Source organism: Rhinopithecus bieti, unplaced genomic scaffold (assembly GCF_001698545.2).
Source record: "Rhinopithecus bieti isolate Rb0 unplaced genomic scaffold, ASM169854v2 scaffold_13351, whole genome shotgun sequence".
NCBI lineage: Eukaryota > Metazoa > Chordata > Mammalia > Primates > Cercopithecidae > Rhinopithecus > Rhinopithecus bieti.
In genome coordinates this window covers 3,144,622-3,151,749 of record NW_016807514.1, presented here as the reverse complement: position 1 = coordinate 3,151,749, position 7,128 = coordinate 3,144,622, and positions in this window count along the sequence as shown.

Sequence of the window (7,128 nt, the reverse complement as noted above, 5' to 3'; positions counted from 1 at the left end):
TCTTGAGCTCTTGGGACTTTTCACAAACCCTGTCCCTCTCTGCTTCGGGGATTGAGGGCAGGAAGGCAGAGGCTAGAGACTGGATTTTTTTTTTTTTTTTGAGATGGAGTCTCGCTCTGTCACCCAAACTGGAGTGCAGTGGCACGATCTCGGCTCACTGCAAGCTCCGCCTCTGGGGTTCATGCCATTCTCGTGCCTTAGTCTCCCGAGTAGCTGAGACTACAGGCATCCGCCACTACGCCTGCCTAATTTTTTGTATTTTTAGTAGAGACGGGGTTTCACCGTGTTAGCCAGGAGGGTCTCGATCTCCTGACCTTGTGATTTGCCTGCCTCAGCCTCCCAAAGTGCTGGGATTACAGGCGTGAGCCACTGCGCCCGGCCAAGGCTGTGGATTTTAGGGAGAGCAACCACAGGCGTTGGGCAGAAGTGGCCAACAGGGCCTAGCCCCAGTCTTGGGTTTCTTGACAGCCATGTGCCAGGCCCCAGCAGGGGATCACCGCAGCCTTTAAACCGAGGGCTATTCCTATTGGCGGTGCTTTCTATCCTTCTAGAGGAGCCTGTTCTTGAATCGATAAGCCCCAACGTACCTCACCATCTCTTGCCACCCAGCCTATATACTGCCCAGCTTTGAAACCAGGCTACTGGGGACACTGCACAGGAATGCTTCCTGGCTGGCCTCTGACCGCAGCCCACTGTGCCCTCTGCCAGCCCTGCCGTTTACAGGGGGCTCTCACACCCATTCCATCTGAGCTCCCCTGGGCTTCAGTCTTGTGTGTGGAATGGGACTGGGTAATAATCAACTGGTGTTTATTAAGAGCTGACTTCGCTCTTGCCCAGTGCACACATCGTCTGGTGTCTGGTCACGGTGCAGGTCTGCGTGGATGGGCCTGAGCCGAGGTCCAGTTCTGTGTTTCCAGCAAGCTCCCAGACCAAGCCTGCGTCGGAGCAGGGCTCTCAGCGTTGCCCGTCACACTCACCCACTTCCGCCTAGCAGCTGCAGGTGTGTCATCCCATCCGACATCCTTCCTCTGGAGGCCCTGTGCTGCTCCGCTGAACCCAGTTCCAGTGCTCTGGGGAGCTCGGAGGCCGGGGAGGAGAGGGAGCTCGGGGCGCAGCCCCACCATTCATATCCCCATTTCCCCCCCAACACCCAGTGTGGTGGGCAGCCCAGCAGGTGATCTGGTGCATCAGCAGGTGCTGCCCCTGTGCCCTCTGTGGTGGGGTGTGGGCTGCACCAGAACGGGGGACTGCTGTGCCTGGGATGCCGCCTGGCACCCAGCAGCCACTCAGGACCTGGAGGAGGGCAGGGTGGGCCCAGGAGCTGGACACAGCAGGTCGGGTTCCCTGGGTGGGCAGGTGCCCAGAGCGCAGAGCAGGGGTGGGCGCTGGTGCCGCTTGAGGGGAGTGCCTCCTGCCCAGGGTGGCAGTTCAGGCTTCAGGGGTGTGGCCGTGTCCCCTCCCTTCTCTTTAGCTATAAATCAGTTTGGGGATTGAGGAAGGGCCACCCACATACTGGCCCTGAGTACAGGTACAAGACTGTTAGGGTGCGGCCCTCAGGAAGCCCCTCGCAGCGCCAGCCACAAACCAGGAGAACAGGTTCGTCCTCCTGGCTGGAGGCCCTGGAGCCACACTCCACCTGGCTGTGGCAGACCCAGGCCCTGGAGGTACCTGCAGAGTGTGAGCTAGGGAGGGTGGGTGGCGGGCAGCACTGGGCCCAGGGAGGGGAAGTGAGCCCTGGGTGGGCACAGTCAGGTAGAGGCCCCGGAGCCAAGATGGGGAGGGCAGGGCCCAGCAGGCAGAGGCAGGAAATGCTAGTGGATGAAGGCCTCCTGGAGCCTCTGCGGGAAACAGTGCCTGGGCTGGGGTTTAGCAGGTGAGGTTAGGACGGGGCCAGAGTGCAGAGGGTTGGTCTGGGCATGGGCTGGCCTGGGAAGTGATGTTGGACGATTTTGGGGCTCGGGTAGGTGGTCGGGGGCTCTCCCTGTGTCCCTGTGCTGGCCGGGGACCAGCAAGAACGAATTCCTGGCAGAACTGTGGGTCTGACAGAGCAGAGCCAGCCTGGGGGTGCCCTGGGGCTCTGGGGCCTGGGCTGCTCTTAGAACTTTGAGGGAGCTGGGACAGGAAATGAGAAATGGGGCAGCATCTGTGGAGAGAGGGGCATGGGCCTGTGGCAGAGCTGAGAAACCGATGGCCAGAGAGGCCATGCCTGGTCCAAGGCAGGCACAGGGTGAATCCCAGGTCAGTCTGCCCACAACTGTGTCCCAATCTACCTGTCGCTGGACTTGGGGAGGGATGCTGGGCACCGTGACCTCGCTGACAGGAAATGAAGGGTCCTGGCGTGCAGCTGTCATCTGGGCTGAACTGGCTGATAACTGGGGGCTGGAAACCAAGGGCCCCCAAAAGAGGAGATCTGGGAAGACTTCCTGGAGGAAGAGACTTTGCACTGGTAAGAGTGAGGGAGGGCTCTGTCCATGTGAGAGGCATGGCCTTTTCCGACAAGTGGAGGCTGGGGGTGTTGAGTTGGGGGACGCTAAGGGTGGGCCCTGGCCAGCCTCCCAGCCTCCCCTGTGAGGCTGGAGGGAGGGGGGGCTGGTGAATCTGGGACCACACAGGGTTGGGTGCCCAGGAGAGTGAGCCCAGGACCTATGGGTCTAGGCAAGGGCAGAGAGGACCCACGAGGGAGGCCCAAGCCGGAGTGGCGTCCACTCTGGATGCGGGCATCTGGATGGGCCGTGGAGAGTCCGGCCCTGTCTTGCAAGTACTGCATAGCCTGGGCTGTGTTGAATATGGCCAGCCGGTGAGGGGCTGTGTGCTGGCTGGAGGACACCCTGGAGCCACCTCCTGAGGTGCCATCTTCCCCACACAGCCTCCCCTAAGGCACAGTTGGGGCCAGGAGCCAGGCAGCCCTGAAAGAGGGGATGGGCGGGGGCTGCGGCCCCCTTGACCTTGAGGAGCTCCTGGCCTCCCCTGGCCTCAGCTTCCTCACCTGTCAAGTGGGAGAATAGAGGCCCCTGCCTTCTGGGTTATGAGAGGACTGAGGATGGCATGTGTGTAGGGTGCCCTCCGGGGCCTGCCCTGGTCCTCCAGCTCAGGGCTTTGCAGGCATTTAGACTCTGGTGAGAAGAGGCTAGGCCCAGGGCATCCCTGTGTCCTGCCCCAAAACTCGAACATACAGGCGCTCAGGAACCTGCAGGAGCTGCGGAGCTACCGCAGTGAAGATGTGTGACTGGTGCGAGGCAGATACCCTTCACGGCAGGTGCCCCCGAGAATTCCAGGCAAAGCCCATGTTACTGTGTCTTCAGCCCCATAGCTAGTTGGTTTCTGAATTTTGTTTTTCGGAAACTGCGCAGAACTGATTCACACCGTTGAGCAACTGCCGACAGTAACAGCGTCCAGCAATCCTCTGGGCACCTTCAGTTAGACTGAGAGAGAGAGAGGAGTGGGGACGTTTTAGTTTCCAAAGCTGGCTCCCGGGTCTGGATGCCAGGGTCAGGCATGAGGGCTCCTGCAGTGAGCTCTGGGTGTCTCAGTGGAGGGGCAGGGCTCTGGTCGTTCTGCCCCACCACGTGCTAGAAGGAGGGGCCCCGGGGCCATAGCTGGCACTGGGCCCCACCCACTGCCCTCCTGAGGTGCAGGGTCTCTCCTGGGGATATGAGGCCGGTGAGGGAGGAAGGGGAGCAGGCAGGGGGCCCGGGGCTCTCCAGCCCTGTCATCCCACCACCCTGCTGGCTCTCCTTGCCCAGAGCTCAATGCAGGGATCCCCGTACCTGACCCTGGCATCCACAGGCCGGGGGGCCAGCTTTGAGGAGGTGTTGCCAGCTCTGGTGGGGGTGGTGACGTGGGGCTCTGGAGACTTGGGGGTCGTTCATCCTTCTTCCTGTGGGCTCCACCATATTCATCCTTGGGAGACTCATCTGAAGCTGTCTGTGGAAGCTGGACTGGGACCCTGAAGCCAGCCCTGGGCTGGGGCCAGCCAGGCCCTTCCTGCCTCAGAACCACTGCACCTGCCACCCCCAGATGGCTCTTGCCAGCTCAAAGCTCAAGCACAGCAGACCAGGTCCCCCCTCGACCCAGCCCCTTTGTGTCCTCTCCCCACTACCCCCTCCTGTGCTGCCCCCCAGTAGCCCGGGTGCAGCTATGGGGGTGGGGGCAGGCACAGCAACCATAACCTGCCTCCCCACTCCCTGCCATCTCTGGTTATTGGTCAGGAGCTCATCAGTGCTGAGTTAAGGACTCAGGCCTCCACCCCAGCCCCTACCTCACATCCCTCTCAGCTGACTCCACCTCCTCCCCAAGACTTGGGATACCTAAGGAACCAGTGTCTGGGGGGCATCCAGGCAGCGCCCACCTCTTGTCCCTCCTCCTGCTGCTCGATTCCACTTTCAGCTCCCCCTGTCCCGTGATTTCAGGACAAAGCTCCCTAAGTGCAGGTCTGGAAGCTTCTAGCTCCTGCGAGAGGCAGGCGCGGGGCTGCCTGGGGCCCAGTGATGCTGGCGAGGGGAGAGGGTGGGGTCCAGGCAGGGGCGGGGCTGCAGATCTGCAGTGGGATGTGGGGCTGAATGGTTATGTCCCAGTGGGGGCTGCAGAAAGAGCCCTGAGTCCCGGGAGTCCTAGAGCTGGACCACAGGAAGGGCCTCAAGTCTGCCTGCCAGGCCCAGCTTCTCAGGACCCCAGGGCTGGGACACCCTCTTTGTACCCTGCTTTACAGATGAGGAAACTGAGTCACAGAGAGGAAGAGTTTAAGGGCAAGTTTCAAGCCGACCTCTGGCCCAGAGACCCCCCATTTTGAAGAATCTCTTCTTCAGGCCTCAGGCCTGGAGAGCTGTGGGAGCGGCTCCTCTCTCGACTGGAGAGTGGAGTGATTGCTCGGTGCATTCATTGCCTTTACCCCCATCAGTATCGCTTCCCCCTTGGGACTCCTTCTGAGGAGCACTGAGTGTGTATCTCTTGTTTTTTGTATTTTCCAGAAAGCAGTGTGTTGTTCTGGTGCGAGTACTTTAATCACTGTTAGTGGGGTGCAAATGTTTTGGCCTCAGGACCCCTTCACACTTTTTTTTTTTTTTTTTTTTTGAGACAGAGTCTCACTCTGTCGCCCAAGCTGGAGTGCAGTGGCGCGATCTTGGCTCACTGCAACCTCTGCCTCCCGGGTTCAATCGATTCTCCTGCCTCAGCCTCCTGAGTAGCTGAGATTACAGGCATGCGCCACCACGCCTGGCTAATTTTGTATTTTTAGTAGAGACGGGGTTTCACCATGTTGGCCAGGCTGGTCTCGAACTCCTGACCTCAGGTGATCCACCCTCCTTGGCCTCCCAAAGTACTGAGATTACAGGTGTGAGCCACTGCATCCGGCCCCAACACTGTTAGCAGCTGTTGAGAAACCCAAGGAGCTTTGGTTTTGGGGTGCTGTCTCCAGTGTGTGCTGAAGCAGGCTTGCACCTGCTCAACAGAGCCCACAGTAGCATCTCCAGTAATCTCATCAGCTGGTTGTTGGACACAACCATTATTCAAATCAAATTAAACTAATTAAATTGTGTAAAACACAGAAATACTATAAAAAGCAAAGGAAATAAACACTCAAAATGTATAGCTTACTAATTATTTCTAGCTTACTGTGACCCACACTGCTAGCTGGGTGCAGTCTGTGTGTGTCTGTCTGCTGGAAATGCTGTACGATACTGTCCATCTCCTCCCCACTCTGTGTTCTGTGGCTCGCGTGGGAATGCTTACACAGCGGAAAGCAGCAGAGAGCTGCTGTTTAACCTTGACCAGCACATCACTAGTTACATCATTTAATATTTTCCATGATAGAAATTCAAAGTGATCATCTAAAAATATTTTTTTCATGAAGTCTTACTGAAAATAACAACAGGCCAGGCATGGTGGTTCACACCTGTAATCCCAGCACTTTGGGAGGTCGAGGCAGGAGGATCACCTGAGGTCAGGAGTTCAAGACCAGCCTGGCCAACATGGTGAAACCCCGTCTCTACTAAAAATACAAAAATGAGCTGGGCATGGTGGCACATGCCTGTAATCTCAGCCACTCAGGAGGCTGAGGCAAGAGAATTGCTTGAACCTGGGAAGCAGAGGCTGCAGTGAGCCGAGATCGCGCCACTACACTCCAGCCTGGGTGATGAAGTAAGACTTCGTCTCCAAAAAAGAAGAAAAGAAAAGGCTGGACACAGTGGCTCACGCCTGTAATCCTAGCACTTTGGAAGGCTGAGGCAGGAGGATCACCTGAGGCCAGGAGTTTGAGACCATCCTGGCCAACATGGAAACCATGTCTCTACTAAAAATACAAAAATTAGCCAGGCGTGGTGGCAGGTGCCTGTAATCTTAGCTACTTGGGAAGCTGAGGCAGGAGAATGGCGTGAATCCGGGGGCGGAGCTTGCAGTGAGCCGAGATCACGCCACTGCACTCCAGCCTGGGCGACAGAGTGAGACTCCATCTCAACAAACAAACAAACAAACCAAAAAAACCCATAAACTAATGACATGTTAACAGAAATAACATGTTAACATTTTATGAAAATACTTTTCAAAACAAAAAAATCAGTGAGCAGAGGGACGTGGTTTTGGAGTTTTGCAGTCTCTTGAATGTTTGTATCTGCATGGCATCTGTTGGAGTGTGTTTTGGTTGAAATCGGTGAAGAGATCTGACCTCACAGGGCTGAGCCACCTTTTCAGGTAATCATGGACACTCTTCTCTGATGGTGCACCCGGACTGGAGGAATGGCAGAGTTTCTATTTTTTTTTTTTTTTTTTTTGAAACAGAGTCTCGCTTTATTGCCCAGGCTGGAGTGCAGTGGCACAATCTCGGCTCACTGCAAGCTCTGCCTCCGGGGTTCACGCCATTCTCCTGCCTCAGCCTCCCGAGTAGCTGGGACTACAGGCGCCCGCCACCACGCCCGGCTAATTTTTTTTTTTTGTATTTTTAGTAGAGACGGGGTTTCACCGTGTTAGCCAGGATGGTCTTGATCTCCTGACCTTGTGATCCACCCGCCTCGGCCTCCTGAAGTTCTGGGATTACAGGTGTGAGCCACCATGCCCAGCTGATGAATGGTGGAGTTTCTTACAGGTTGTTGGGATAACAGAATCTGAAACTGTGCCAATGGACTTTTGTATTGTTAA